Source organism: Schistocerca americana, chromosome 2 (assembly GCF_021461395.2).
Source record: "Schistocerca americana isolate TAMUIC-IGC-003095 chromosome 2, iqSchAmer2.1, whole genome shotgun sequence".
NCBI classification, from domain to species: domain Eukaryota; kingdom Metazoa; phylum Arthropoda; class Insecta; order Orthoptera; family Acrididae; genus Schistocerca; species Schistocerca americana.
In genome coordinates, this window is record NC_060120.1 from 330,937,942 (window position 1) to 330,954,904 (window position 16,963).

The 16,963-nt window shown below is 43.2% G+C and overlaps 1 non-coding gene across 1 annotated transcript; it reads left to right on the forward strand.

Annotated features, from left to right (window-relative positions):
• The first annotated feature begins 1,796 nt into the window (after nucleotides 1–1,796).
• On the forward strand, nucleotides 1,797–1,871 carry Trnas-uga. Its single transcript has one exon. It is a non-coding gene; the product is annotated as a tRNA-Ser (tRNA).
• The last annotated feature ends 15,092 nt before the right edge of the window (nucleotides 1,872–16,963 follow it).

Genomic DNA, 16,963 nt, shown 5'->3' on the forward strand with positions numbered 1-16,963 from the left:
CCTGCATCATCCAGAAAATGCCTGATTTCACTACTAATATTGTATGCAAGGTCATTAATATACAACATAAACACAAAGGCTCTCAACATAGTTCCCTAGAGCAAGCCTGAAGTTACTTCTAACCTAACGACGGCTCTCCAAAATAACATGCTGTGTCCTTCCTAGCAGACAGTCCTTAATCCAGTCACAAGTTTCACTTGACACCTCACATTATCATACTTTTGACAATAAGCGGAGGTGTGGTACTGAGTCAATCAAGAAATAATGTGTCTACCTGGTTGCCTTGATCCAAAGCTTTCAGTACATCATGTAAGAAAAGTGTGAGTTGAGTTTCACGTGATTGATGTTTTTGAAATCCATGATGCTTGTCATTGAGGAGGTAATTGTGTTTGAGATAGCTCATCATGTTTGAGCTCAGAGTATGTTCTAAGATTCTACAATGAATTGATGTCAAGGATATTAGACAGTACTTTTGTGGATCACTTCTACAGATGTGCCCTGAGCCTTTTTCCAAGAACTGGGCACAGTTTTTCGTTCAAGGTATCTATGATAGATTATAGTTAGAAGAGGTGCTAACTCACCTGCAAATTCAGTATAGAATCTGACAAGCATTCCATCGGGCCCTGGAGTTTTATTCAATTGTAATGATTGCACTTGCTTCTCAACCCCACTGACACTAATACCTATTTCATTTATCTTTTTAGTGGTATGAGGATTAAACTGGGGTAATTCTCCTGGGTTTTCCATTGTAAAGCAACATTTGAAAATGAAGTGAAGCATTTCAGCTTTTGTTGTGTTACCCTCAATTTCAGTTTCTGTCTCATTTGCTAGAGATTCGATACTAGCTTTGGTGGCACTAACAGCCTTTACACACAACCAGAATTGCTTTGGATTTTGTGGAATGTCATTTGACAACATTCTGGCACAGTAGTCATTGAAGGCATCATGCTTTGCTGTCTTGACAGCCAAACGCGTATCTACATCTATCTACAATTCTCTATTGTTCCAGTCTCACATAGCGCACGGAAAGAATGAACACCTCTATCTTTCCGTATGAGATCTGATTTCCCTTATTTTATCGTGGTGATGGTTTCTCCCTATGTAGGTCAGTGTCAACAAAATATTTTCGCATTCGGAGGAGAAAGTTGATGATTGGAATTTCGTGAGAAGAGTCCATTGCAACAAAAAATGCCTTTCTTTTAATGAAGTACACCCAAAATCCTGTATCATTTCAGTGACACTCTCTCCCATATTTCGCGATAATAAAAAACGTGCTGCCCTTCTTTGAACTTTTTCGATGTACTCCGTCAATCCTATCTGGCAAGGATCCTACACCATGCAGCAGTATTCTGAAAGAGGACAGACAAGCATAGTGTAGACAGTCTCCTTAGTCGATCTGTTACACTTTCTAAGTGTTCTGTCAATGAAACGCAGTCTTCGATTAGCCTTGTCCACAACATTATCTGTGTGTCCCTTCCACTTTAAGTTGTTCGTAGTTGTAATTCCTAGGTATTTAGTTGAATTTAGGGGCTTTAGAATGAAATTTTCACTCTACAGCGAAGTGTGCGCTGATATGAAACTTCCTGGCAGATTAAAACTGTGTGCCGGACCGAGACTCGAACTCAGGACCTTTGCCTTTCACGGACAAGTGCTCTACCAACTGAGCTACCCAAGCACGACTCATGCGCCATCCTCATAGCCTTAATTCTGCCTATACCTCGTCTCTGTGTGCCTGTGTGGAAGGTAGGAGACGAGGTATTGGCGGAATTAAGGCTGTGAGGACGGGGCGTGAGTCATGCTTGGGTGGCTCAGTTGGTAGAGCACTTGCCCGTGAAAGGCAAAGGTCCCGAGTTCGAGTCTCGGTCCGGCACACAGTTTTAATCTGCCAGGAAGTTTCATATCAGCGCACACTCCGCTGAAGAGTGAAAATTTCATTCTAGAAAGAACCTGTAGGCTGTGGCTAAGCCATGTCTCCGCAATATCCTTTCACCCAGGAGTTCTAGTTCTGCCAGGTTCACAGGAGAGCTTCTGTGAAGTTTGGAAGGTAGGAGACGAGGTACCAGCGGAATTAAGGCTGTGAGGACGGGGCGTGAGTCATGTTTGGGTAGCTCAGTTGGTAGAGAACTTGCCCGCGAAAGGCAAAGGTCCTGAGTTTGAGTCTCGGTCCGGCACACAGTTTTAATCTGCCAGGAAGTTTCACATCAGCGCACACTATGCTGTAGAGTGGAAATCTCATTCTAGCCTTTAGATTTGATTGATTTATCATGTAACTGTAGTTTAACGGATTCCTTTTAGCACTCATGTGGATGACCTCACACTTTTCGTTATTTAGGATCAACTTCCAATTTTTGCACCATTGAGATATCTTTTCTAAATCGTTTTGCAATTAGTTTTGATCTTCTGATGACTTTATTAGTCGGTAAACAACAGCGTCATCTGCACACAACCTAAGACGGCAGCTCAGATTGTCTCGCAAATCGTTTATATAGATAAAGATAAGGAACAGCAAAGGGCCTATAACACTACCTTGGGGAACGACAGAAACCACTTCTGTTTTACTCGATGACTTTCCGTTGAACTGTGACCTCTATGACAGGAAATCACAAATTCAGTCACTTAACTGAAACGATATTCCATAAGCACGCAATTTCACTACAAGCCGCTTGTGTGGTACAGTGTCAGAAGCCTTCCGGAAATCCAGAAATACGGAATCAATTTGAAATCCTTTGTCAATAGCACAAAACACTTCATGCGAATAAAGAGCTAGTTGTGTTCCACAAGAACGATGTTTTGTAAATCCATGTTGGCTGTGTATCAATAGATCGTTTTCTTCGAGGTAATTCATAATGTTCGAACACAATATTTGTTCAAAAATCCAGATGCATATCGACATTAATGATATGGACCTTTAATTTACTGGATTACTCCTACTACCTTTCTTTAATATTGGTGTGAGCTGCGCAACTTTCCAGTCTTTGGGTACGTATCTTTTGTCGAGCGAACTGTTGTATATTATTGTTAAGTATGGAGCTAATGCATCAGCATACTCTGAAAGGAACCCAATTGGTATACAGTCTGGACCAGAAGACTTGCTTTTATTAAGTGATTTAAGTTGCTTCACTGCTCCGATGATATTTACTTCTACGTTACTCATGTTGGCAACTGTTCTTGGTTTGTATTCTGGAATATTTACTTCGTCTTCATTCGTGAAGGCAGTTGGGAAGGCTATGTTTAGAAACTCTGCTTTGGCAGCCGAGCTGTCTTCCATAGTATCTTCATTCCTATCGCGCAGGGAAGGCATTGATTGTTTCTTGCCGCTAACATACTTCACATACAAACAGAATCTCTTTGGATTTTCTGCCAGGTTTCGAGACAAAATTTCGTTGTTTAAACTGTTAGCAGCATCTCGCACTGACGTCTGCACAAAATTTCGAGCTTCTGTAAAAGATCGCCAATGTTGGAGATATAGCGTTCGTTTAAATTTGACAAGTTTGTTTCACTGTTTCTGCAACAGTGTTCTGACCCGTTTTGTGTGCCAAGGAGTATCAGCTCCGTCTTTAATTTATTTGGTATAAATCTCTCAATTGCTGGTGACACTATTTCTTTGAATTCAAGCCACATCTGGTCTACACTTATATTATTAATTTGGAAGGAGTTGAGATTGTCTCTCAGGAAGGCGTCAAGTGAATTTTTATCTGTTTTTTTGAATAGGTATATTTTTCGTTTATTTTTGGAGGATTCGGGGGTTACAATATTCAGTCTCGCTACGACAACCCTGTGTTCACTAATCCCTGTATCCGGTTTGATGCTCGTTATTAACTCAGGATTATTTGTCGCTAAGAGGTCAAGTGTGCTTTCACAACCGTTTACTACTCACGTGGGCTCATGAACTAACGGCTTGAAACAATTTTCAGAGAATACATCTAGCACAATGTCGGATGATGTTTTATGCATACCTCCAGAATTAAACATGTATTTTCGCCAACATGTCGAGACTAAATTAAAGTCACCACCAACTATAATTGTATGAATCGGGAACGTGTTTGAAATCAACCTCAGGTTTTCTTTGAACCTTTCAGCAACTATATCATCTGATTTGGGAGGTCGGTAAAAGTATACAATTATTATTTTACTCCAGTTGCCAACAATGACTTCTGCCCATACTAACTCACAGGAATTATCTATTTCAATTTCGCGAAAAGATAAACTACGTCTATCAGCAACAAACACGCCACCGCCAACTGCGTTTAGCCTGTCCTTTCGGAATACCATTAGGTTCTTCATAAACATTTCAGCTGGGCTTAGCTCTGGCTTTATCCACTTTCAGTGCCTATAACGATTTGAGCATCAGTGCTTTCTATTAGCGCTTGGAGCTCTGGTACTTTCCCAACGCAGCAATGACAATTTACAACTGTTGTACCAATGGTTCCTGTATCTAAGTTCTCCCTGTGTTCAGCACGCAACGTTTGTGACTGAAGCCATTCTTGTGTTTTCCCGAGACCCTCTAACCTAAAAAACCGTCCAGTCCACGCCACACAGCCTCTGCTACCCGTGTAGCAGCCTCCTGCATATAGTGGACATCTGACCTATTCAGCAGAACCCAAAACCCAATCACCCTTTTGCGGAAGTCGAGGAATCTGCAGCCTACATGGTCGCAGAACCATCTGAGCCTCTGATTCAGACCCTCCACTCGGCTCTGCACCAGAGGTCTGCAGTCGGTCCTGTCAACTATGCTGCAAATGGATAGATCTGCTTTCATCTTGCAAGCATGACTGGCAGCCTTTACCACTTCTGTTAGCTGCTCGAAACCAGAGAGAATCTCTTCTGATCCAAAGCGACACACATAATTGGTACCGACGTGAGCCACCACCTGCAGTTGGCTGCATCCTGTGCTCTTCATGGCACCCGGGAGCATCTGTTCCACACCTGGAATGAGGGAGTCCACATTGGTTTTATTTCCCTTCTTGGCAGGCGTGTCCCTAAGGGGCCCCATAATGCGCCTAATGTTGGAGCTCCCAACTATAAATAATCCCACCCTCTGTGATTGTCTGAATCTTGGAGGCTGAGCGGTTTCCTCTGAAACAGAACAGGCGATGGCATTTGGTTCATGGACAGTGTGAGCCACAGACAGCATCTGGAACGTGTTTGTCAGATAAACTGGGGAGGCCTTACATGCGGCCGCCTGGGAAGTCTTTCACCACCTGCTACGCCCCGGAGTGACCTCCCACTCGACCACAGGTGAGGGGTCAACCTCAGTGCGACCAGAAAAGACCAATCGGAGGACTCAGACTTGCTGGACGCCTGTTGGATCCCCATAGCTGGCCCACAACAGCGGTGCCCATCCACTGCAGCCTCAAGCTGTGTAACAGAAGCCATCACAGCCTGGAGCTGAGAGTGAAGTGTCACCAGCTCGGCTCGCATCCACACACAGCAATCACAGTCCCTATCCATACTAAAGACCATGGACAACTAAACTATGCAGATAAATGGACTATCAGGACATGCTGCGTAACTCTAGATACTGATGAAAACGCAGGAGCTGCTTCTAATAAATTAGATTAATATGCAGAGATTCAAAAACATAACTACTGAAGCACTCAGGTGAAACTAAATAATTTGCCCCGATTAGGAACTTGTAATAGTCACAAAATCGGTTTACTTTCGGATGCAAGCGAAAACGCGAGAACTGTGGCTATTAGATATTAAATCAACACGCAGAAACTCAAGAAACTAAACTATTAAAGCACACAGGTGATATTATAAAAATCGCTCCTGGTTAGGAACTTGTAAAAGTCACAAAATGGGTTACTTACCTGTTGCTGCGTGTCTCTCGGCCAGCTGCTGCTGCCTGTTTTGTTCAGCATCTCTCTGTCTATAGACCTATGCTTTGTTTTATATCTATTATGATGTAATCTCTGTTTCCTTAGACGTTTCTTTACAGTGACTGTATACCATGGAGGTTCCCTCTCACTATGAACTGTTCTACTTGGTACATTTCTATCAAGTCTGTGGTCAACTATTCTTTTAAACTTGATCCAGACCCTACATGCTCCTGACCTGTGCTGAAAGTTTCAAGATCCTCATTAAGATATGACACTATCGATATTTTATCTGGTTTGCTGAACATATATATCTTTCTGCTTATTTTAATTGTCTTTCGTACTTTGGTAATCAATGTTGCCACAACCATGTCATGGTCACTGATACCAGTTTCTACGTGGACATTCTCAAAGAGGTCAAGTCTATTTGTTGCCATTAGATGCAATATATTTCCAACGCGAGTGAGGCTCCTAATTATCTAATCTAGGTAGTTTTCAAAGATGACATTTAGTTAAGTTTCACAGGATGTCTTTTTTCATGAACACCACAAATGAAACTGCAACTTTCCCAATTAATTGTTGGATGATTAAGGTCTCCATTGATGATTACAGTATGATTGGGGAACTTACATACTGGTAACTGAGGTTTTCTCTAAAGTTTTTGGTTACATCGGGGGATGAGTCTGGTGGGCAACAGAGGGATACAGTTGTCATTTTGTGCCCACCTCTGGTGATGAGTCTTGCCAAAAAAGTCTCACATGCAGTTTCAATTTCAATACACCCATTCAGAAGTTTCACAGAAGACATGGAATGGATAATTGTCAGACATAGACATTGCATGTTTCCATAGGTCTTTTTCTGTATATATGATGATTTCTAATTAGTATGGATGTGATTTCTGCAACAACACGCTTGTGTTAGAAATCCTTTTACTGGCCAAAATTGTAGAAGGTCATGATGTCTGCTGTTATTACTTACAATACACTCAATATACAGGCTTACGGCTGTCTGCAGGTCGATCATGCAGATGAATCAGTTCTATACTGGCTTCTTCTGGTGGTAAGTGACATCACACGTTTACACACAACGGCAGTAAATTTCAGGTATAGAGCTGACGTCCAGTATCATACCAGATACATTCAGATCAGACCTATTTGATGGCTAAGACTTTAACATGAGTGTTTCTCATACCACTGTAGCACAATTGCATTACCAGTGGCACACCCAATGTTACAAGTGAAGTGTGACAAGCTGCCCCCTGCTACAGTAAAAATAGTAACAAATTACCCAATATGTCACAACATTAGACTAAAACTTAGTGAACACATGGAAACTGTGAAGCTCCATGAGAGCTCTAAGATAGGCCCAACACTACAGGTCTGTATAAGTTCTATGTCATCCACATACCGATCATAGTGATATTGGCCTATTAATATGTGTAACATCATAACTTTAACAATTGTTCAGTGCTGTTACCATAGCACCAACAAAGTTGTATTCTGCTGGGATTTTTTCTGATACCACATTGGAAGAGGTCACTTCTGCTAAGTATAGAATCCAGCCTGGCCACTTGTAAAATTCAAGATGGCATTCAGGATAGACGGTGTGTGGTGTCACAATCCAAGATTATGATCTAGGGTGACAACAATGATATCATGATCCAGGATGGTCGATCTGGCACAGCCAAAAGTAGTTGTTTCGATTTCTGTGGTACTGCAATCACTTTTCCCCAACATTTCTGCACACCAGCTAGTTATCAGATGGGCTTAGTAGACATGTTCAGTTTACCCCATTGAAAGGCTGGTCATCATAAAGTGTTATCAGAGACCAACCTCCATACAGGAGTCTGTGTGATGGTCAAATGAAGGTATGTTTGTATGATTCTTCTGCATGAAAAATTTTGTAAATTCGATATTTAAAGCTTTGGCTTTCCTTTTGCTGTCTTCTGCTGCCACACCAGACTGGTCAATGAGTGGATAGAAGCCTTAGACCACCTCGGTGATTTTACATAGGACTGGAATTTCCTTGGCAAGATCTTTTGCTAAGGTATAACTATGGTAGTGGCTTGTGAAAATGAGTAAGCTCATTAAAAACTCACCTTTACAGTTCTTTGCTACTAGAGGTTTGTTAGTGTGTTTGAAGTAAGCATGGCAACAGATACTGAACGAAATCAGGGATGTTCTTCTCAGATCGTAATAGGTATGTTTAGTCCACATGGAAGAATATGGTTAAGGAGCAGATTTTAAACTAACTTTATTGATTTACGTGCAACTTTCACTGAATACAGCAAAAAAATTGTCTAGTTTCAATATGAATGCAATAATTTGTTGTACACAGGTAGTGGTAACACTACCGTGGAGACACTATGCAATGGAATCTACTATTGTCGCTGACAGCACATGTTGTTGACATACCTACCTTACCTCAGAGCAAATGGTCTCGCCCGTCGCACTCACCGGTGTGTGCACAATCGAGGGAAACACAGTCACTTGTGACTGAGCGGTCTAATGTAAAGGTGTCACTATGTTTCCGAAACACGGACAGTGGAGTTGGATCAATATTGAATGTGCCAGATGTCGTACAGCACGGCTGTCATCAAGGCATGCAGGGTATCAGCATTGCCGTACAGAACAGTGGCATATTGGCATGTTGGGTAAAAGCCTTCAACTACAGTCGGCAAACTGTGGCAGACATGCATTGGGTAGGTCGTCCTAGCGTCTCTGAAGATGAAGTGCATGGTGTTGCCGCATTAGTGGACAGTGATCGACGCCATACGATTCGTGAGTTCACCCACGAAACCGGATTAGTGCATACGACTGTGCTTCGCATCCTGAAGGAATGCCTGGGCATGCAAAAAATTGCATCACGATGGGTTCCGCACGACTTGACGGAAGTGCAGAAATGGATGCGTTACGACACTGTTCAGTCGCACTTGGACCACTACGAGTGTGAAGGAGTGGCTGTCTTATGCTGTATTGTAACACTGGGTAATGACATGGGCCACATCGTACGAGCCAAAATTGAAATGCCAATCGAATGAATGGCGTCATTATGGGTCGCCGCGAAAGTCGAAAGTGCGTCAGAGCCCCAGTATTGTGAAAATTATGGTGGTTCTCGTGTACGACTGTGATGGTATTATCCTAATGCATTACATTCCCCTACGGCAGGCCGTCAGTGCACAGTATTACTGTTCGTTTTTGGAGCATCACCTGCGACCAGCTTTGCGAAAGAAACGGTGACACTTTCTGCACAATCCGCCCATCATTTTGCACGACGATGTGTGGGCACTTACAGCGCATGCTGTGGGCGCTCTGTTTGGTCAATGGGACTGAGAAGTACTGTACCATCCTCCATACTCCTCACACTTATGTTCTTGTGACTTTGATTTGATTCCAAAGATGAAGGAACCACTTCGTGGCATTCTTTTCAGAACTGTTCCAGAGATATAACAGGCAGTAGACCGCTCCATCATGGCCGTGGCTCCATTCCCACCATCAACAGAACAGGCTCTGCTAACGGTATACTACGCCTTCCACATCACTGGCAACGGTTTCTACACAATGCTGGTGACTACTTTGAAGGACAGTAACAGGTGCAAACATGTAACTCTTTTGTATTGGTTGTGAATAAATAGTTTCCACTATTTAAGTTCCAACCCTCATATTTACTCGCTATACTGTGAATTTCTCTCATTGCTACCAAGCAGGAGTACCAGTCAATGCCACCCACTTATGAGCATGAAAAGTCTTGCATATCAGTAGCACTTGACTCCTGTCACTATATAATGCAGCGCTGAGAGTCTTCTATAGCCTATCAAGCACCCTTTCACTCACACCCATGGCTGGCTGCAGGCACACAGTGGCTGGTTAGCTATGGGTGCACAGGTGTATAAGTTAATGCAAAACAACAGTGCTCTTCTCAGATCTAAAAGTCAAGGCGTGGTTAAAGCTTGTTAAGTGGTGGTCTCTGGTGGAATGTCCTGCTAGCCCCAACACGCTAGTTGTGGATATTGTGAGGGTATTGTACTGAGTAAGTGCATGAGGAGAAAGGATCAGTGAGCACAGGGTAGTCAGGTCAATACAGGTGTGCAGTCCTTAGGCTCTGACACAAAAGTAAAATCAGTGCAATGGTCCACTGAAGCTGTATTGATGCCTTTGGTGGGGTAGTCAGTGGGGCTTTTTTCGGATATTCATATTCAGTTCTGAATACAACACTGCTGTGGCAGATCGTCAGGCAAGCACTGTAACCTGCCTGAGCATGTGACCCAGTGGACTCACAGCAACTTGTGTGCTGCTCCCATGAGCCCTGTAATGCATGATACGGAGTGGCTGTTGACTGACAGCCGTGGATGTTGGGTGGAATTCTGTGAAGGGATCAGTGAGGCATGTTTAAACAAATAAAACTGAAGTGCACACCTCCCACATTCCAGTGCTGCTATGTGTACACACAACAGTGTCAGTTGGTTGACTACCATACTGTGGGTTATATTGTTTTAAAGTTAATCCAAGTGCTCTAGTTCCGCCAACCAATGCGCTTCCTAACAATATAAACTTGCTGTTGGTGTATGTAGGATTTGAATTTGTTGCTATTTGAAACTTAGGGTAAGTGAATGTTTTTAATTTTGCCACCATTTTAAACTTAGAAGTGAGCTCTTATGTTTCAGACTTAAGGTAACTGGGGTGGGTTAAATTGTGAAACTGTAGCGTCAGAGGGATGGGGAACTGTTTAAGTTTGGGACAGGTGACCTGGCAACTATGCAGGCAATACTCATATGCCTGGGTCCACTATCCTCAATTTTATACTTAGCAAAAGTGGCCTTTCAACCACGTAGGCTGGGCTTGTATTCCAATCTTGAATAGTGACATAACAAAGCTGTGCTCGTGGTCCCAGGTCCACCATCTTCGTTCGCCATCTTGGATACTGATATCACAGGGCTGGAGCGATCTGATACCCATGCAGCCTGTAGCTGTTTTCCCAGATCTTTCATCTTGAATTGTAATGTCACAGTGTTGCACTTGTATTCCATGTTCACCATTTTAGATCGCCATCTTGACTTATATGTATTTCACACCAATGAGACAATGCCCAATTTTGGATTTTTGAATTTGCCGCCATTTTATAAGTAGAACAACTACCCTGCTTCCACAGTGACGGTATAGAAGTGGGGTATCAGCTGCAGCACAGTTGGGCTAAATAATTTTTCCTGCTATTTTTGAATTTCCTGTGATTTTGTACATAGAGCTATTGGGCTGCACCAGCTGGAGGAGGAAAGGGTAAGTCTAGCAACAGCACTTGACATCATCATTGGGGAAGGAAGAGGGGAGAATTTGGCAGCAATGCAGACTAAACTCAAAGTGTCCCAGCCCCATGACAGTACAATCTTAATATGCCTAGGAGCAATGGCACCCATACATGGGCAAGAGAGGGTTGTTCCCCCTCCACCCCCCCCCCCCCCCACCCACCCCAAGCTCCCAGGGAAAGAAAAAAGTTGGTGTAGTCAGGCGTTTTCTTTCAAGAAAATGGTATTTTGTAGTTTAATTGGGTCAGATATGGATCTTTTTAATGACTGCTTACAAGTCTCCATTCAGCTTCCAAAATATTAAAAGAAATACTATATGTGCACAGGTCTTTCCCCCCTTCTCTACAAGTTATAGTAAGGGCGCCCTAGTGTGGGGGTAACTGTTTGGAGTGGTCTAAACTGATAAAACCACATAAAACTCGTTGTTGGCAAGATAAATGGCAGGCTGAGATACATTAGAAGAAATTTCAGGAAATATAATTAATCTCGAAATGGGTGGCTTCTTACTAATTCGTTTGATCAATCCTTGAGTATTATTTGTCAATCTGGGACTGTCACCATGTGTACACTATTTGATCAAGAGTATCATCAAACCTATTAGTGGACATGAGTATGGGGTGTGTCCACCCTTTGCCTCTATGACGACTATAACTCTACTGGGGGGACACTTCTGATGAGAAGCCTGAATGTCTGTGGAGGAACGGAAGCCTCAAGAGACTAACCAGAAAAGGTAGTTGACACTGTAATCTGGAGTAAAGTCTTCCAGTTGTTCCATTGAGTTCAGGTCAGAGCACTGGGCAGGTTGGTCAATTTCAAGAATGTTATTGTACACAAACTACGGTTTTACAGATGCTGGTTTATGACTGGATGCACTGTCATGCTGACACAAAGTCATCATCTTCGACCTGTTCTTCTACTGTATGCAGTACACAATGTAGTGAAAGGTATTCATATTTATCCGCATTTGGCATTCTCTTGAGCACAGTAACGGGGTCACACACTATGTATGAAAAACATGTTCATACCGTAACACTGCTTCCTCCATACTTCACTGATGGTAATACTAACACACATAATGGCAGATTAAGTTCTGCAGGCATTCGTCAGACTTAACTCTTCCAATGCATTGCCACAGGGTATATTCTGATTTATCACTCCAAATCACTGGTTTCCAGTCATCCACTACCAAATAGCATCACTCTTCACACCACCTCTAACATTGTTTAACACTGACTACAGCAATGTTTGGGTTATGAGGGACTACTCAACCATATTATCCCATTATTTTTAACTATTTACGCACAGTCATGGTCTTTTTCTAGAAGGAATACATCATAGAATGTTCACAGCATTGCTCAACTAGCTCTGATGAAGACATGGATGGTAACAGCTGAAATCTAAGCAAACCTTATGGTAAACTGGATTGAGATCTCCAGTTTCCACGCGTTATTTACCGCTGACACCACACCACAGATGTCAGAGACTTGTACAGATACAGCTAGAGTCAACTTAAAGATTTGGTGGTATTTTGTGATGCTCAGCAGTAAGGCTTGCAAATGTTTGTGGCTGTCAGGTCGATGTCAGTGTGTCCATAGGCGATCTAGTGAAAGGTCAAAGGAGCATCAGTTCTCAAGACCTATATCTCTCTAACCCCTGGAATCATGATGTGGCGGCCGGCCTGAGTGGCCGAGCGTTTCTAGGCGCTACAATCTGGAACCGCGAGACCGCTACAGTCGCAGATTCGAATCCTGCCTCGAGCATGGATGTGTGTGATGTCCTTAGGTTAGTTAGGTTTAAGTACGAGGGCAGTTCAATAAGTAATGCAACACATTTTTTTTCTGAACCAGGGGTTGTTTTATTCAGCATTGAAATACACCAGGTTATTCCCCAATCTTTTAGCTACACAACACTATTTTTCAACGTAAGCTCCATTCAATGCTACGGCCTTACGCCACCTTGAAATGAGGGCCTGTATGCCTGCACGGTACCATTCCACTGGTCCATGTCGGAGCCAACGTCGTACTGCATCAATAACTTCTTCATCATCCGCGTAGTGCCTCCCACGGATTGCGTCCTTCATTGGGCCAAACATATGGAAATCCGAAGGTGTGAGATCGGGGCTGTAGGGTGCATGAGGAAGAACAGTCCACTGAAGTTTTGTGAGCTCCTCTCGGGTGCGAAGACTTGTGCGAGGTCTTGCGTTGTCATGAAGAAGGGGAAGTTCGTTCAGATTTTTGTGCCTACGAACACGCTGAAGTCGTTTCTTCAATTTCTCAAGAGTAGCACAATACACTTCAGAGTTGATCGTTTGACCATGGGGAAGGACATCGAACAGAATAACCCCTTCAGCGTCCCAGAAGACTGTAACCATGACTTTACCGGCTGAGGGTATGGCTTTAAACTTTTTCTTGGTAGGGGAGTGGGTGTGGCGTGACTCCATTGATTGCCGTTTTGTTTCAGGTTCGAAGTGATGAACCCATGTTTCATCGCCTGTAACAATCTTTGACAAGAAATTGTCACCCTCAGCCACATGACGAGCAAGCAATTCCGCACAGATGGTTCTCCATTGCTCTTTATAGTGTTCGGTTAGATAACGAGGGACCCAGCGGGAACAAACCTTTGAATATCCCAACTGGTGAACAATTGTGACAGCACTACCAACAGAGATGTCAAGTTGAGCACTGAATTGTTTGATGGTGATCCGTCGATCATCTCAAACGAGTGTGTTCGCACGCTCCGCCATTGCAGGAGTCACAGCTGTGCACGGCCGACCCACACGCGGGAGATCAGACAGTCTTGCTTGACCTTGCGGCGATGATGACACACGCTTTGCCCAACGACTCACCGTGCTTTTGTCCACTGCCAGATCACCGTAGACATTCTGCAAGCGCCTATGAATATCTGAGATGCCCTGGTTTTCCGCCAAAAGAAACTCGATCACTGCCCGTTGTTTGCAACGCACATCCGTTACAGACGCCATTTTAACAGCTCCGTACAGCGCTGCCACCTGTCGGAAGTCAATGAAACTATACGGGACGAAGCAGGAATGTTTGAAAATATTCCACAAGAAATTTCAGGTTTTTTCAACCACAATTGGCCGAGAAAAAAAAATGTGTTGCATTACTTATTGAACTGCCCTCGTAGTTCTAAGTTCTAAGGGACTGATAACCTCAGACGTTAAGTCCAATAGTGCTCAGAGCCATTATGTGGGGAAATATTGGATATAACAATAGGACTGATTTGGCATCTGTTGAAGGGAGGCTAGATGCTCGCCAGTATGTAGCAAGAATGGTAAACCCTGTTTACACACTGACGGAATAAAAACGTGCTGTGTGACATAAACGAAAGTTGGTAGACATGTTTCTTTGTGAAAAAGACGATGTCTATTGAGATTTCGGACAATCACATAAGAGTGGCGCCATTATGAGGATGCAAATCAGGTTTGCTTTAAATACACGCTGTAACAGTTGAGATTGTATGTGGTGAGTTGATGTTAGTCAAGAATACCTTTAAGGCGACAAAGAAACTATTATCACCATCTCAACCGGCCGCTGTGGTCGAGCGGTTCTAGGCGCTTCAGTCCAGAACTATGCGGCTGCTACGGTCGCAGGTTCGAATCCTGCCTTGGGCATGGATGTGTGTGATGTCCTTAGGTTAGTTAGGTTTAAGTAGTTCTAAGTCTAGGGGACTGATGACTTCAGATGTTACGTCCCACCACCTCACTGAGTTTGAAAGAGGTCGCGTAATAGGGCTACGAGAAACTGGATGTTCCTTCTGCGATACTGCAGAAAGACATGACAGGAATTTAGCCACTGTACATGATTTTTAGTAGCAGTGGTCACGAGAATGGATGGTTGCCAGAAGACCGGGCTCCAGGTGGCCACTTGGCAATACCAAGAGGAAAGACCATCGTGTTCGGCAGATGGCTCTAGGGCATCACACTGCATCTGCAGCAGCAATCTGAGCAGGAATTGGCACCACAGTGACGCACTGAACTGTTGAAAGTCTGTTACTTCAAGTACAGCTTTGTGCCAGTCGCCCTGTAGCATGCATTCTATGGATCCCAAACCACCGCCATTTGTGACTTCAGTGGTGTCAAACGAAAGGTCATTGGAGGACGGTGTGGAGATCTGTTATGTTTTCTGATGAAACTTGGGTCTCGCCTCGGTGACAGTGATGGCCGTGTTTTGGTTAGAAAGAGGCGAGTAGAGAGCCTACAGCCAACCTGTACTCATGCTAGATACTCGACCTACCCCTGGCCGTAATGATCTGAGGTGAGATACTGTAAGACAGCTGCAGCACTCTCCCGGTTACCCCACGCAGCCTGACTGCAAATTTGTGCACCAATCAGGTGATTTGGACTGTTGTGCTGCCGTTTATGACCAGCATTCCATGGGGTGTTTTCCAACTGGATAATGCTCGCCCACATCACGCTGTTGTAACCCAATATGCTCTACAGAGTGCCGGCATGTTGCCTTGACGTGCTCGATCACCAGATCTGTCTCCAGTCGAGTACCTATGGGACATCATCAGACGACAACTCCAGCATTAATCATTCCTTTATTGACTGACCAAGTGCAACAGGCATGGAACTTCAATCCACACAACACAACGTAAACACGTTTGCATGCTTGCATTCAACATTCTGCCGGTTACACTGGTTATTAATAGACCAGCATTTCACATTTGCAATGGCCTATCTTTCTCTTGCATTAACCCAATGGCAGATACAGAAAAACCTCAAATAGGGGACGCTGAAGATATCTTGAGCTACCTTAACTTTTACTGTAATAAAGAATAATCAAGTCACATGATGCAAAGTTTAAGGAAGTTTTATTTAAACTGATTATACGCATATACAAGACAATGCCATCTTATGATATAAAAAGGTTACAATTGTGGTTCTCTTCCTTGAATGATGAATTCGATGGGCCTATTCTTCCTGGAAAATTGGTTAATTACGTCGTCAATAGGACAATCAATTTCAGGGTGAGTGTTCAGCAGAGCTAAGCCATTAAGTCGATCCTCCTCTATTGTCGAATGGCTGCGACTTCTCTCGTTAGCTATCTATGTGACAGACAGAAACGTATAAAATATGATGACGCGGACGTGCGTGCTACATAGGAAAGTACAATTACTCGATAACTCGATCTAGCAATGTTAACCACTTAAATATGTTACATAGACAAATGTATCCCAGAAACTTTATTAGTCTACATTAATCACTTTTTTGTATTACAACTTTTTTTCTGTGGTGTTTTCCATCAGAATATTGAAAGGCCTCACACTACAGTTCACACCATAAGGGCCTTGAGGAATGAGTGGATCTTTGGCTAGTCTACTTGGTCCTTAGATTTGTCATCCATACAGCATATCTAGGATGCAACGGGAAGAAGCATACTTTCATATCAAGCTCCAGCCGGCAATCTTATGAACTGATGCAGCATGTGTTTCAGGAACAGCAATAAATTCCTCAACACGGCCGACTGATTTCCTTCCACAACGCTACAAGAGTTAGTCGTGCCTATGGGGGTCACACATCGTACTGATATTGATGACAGCCGTTAGTTCTGAATGTAATGAAAGCTCAGTCACATACTACCTGTTAAGTGATGAAAATCTCCACAAACGTTAATGAATATCGGACTCATTCTGGTCCACAGCTTCCACACATTTAAAAAATGATATCATCTTACTTTAGCTCTTAGTGTTTTATTTTACAATTACCACTTTTGTGTACTACCATTTTCAAGCATAAAATTTATTACATAGATTTTAACGTCAACCTATGAGCAAAAAAATCTTATGCTTCAAAATGGAACTGTGCCAAAATTGCAGTCATTAA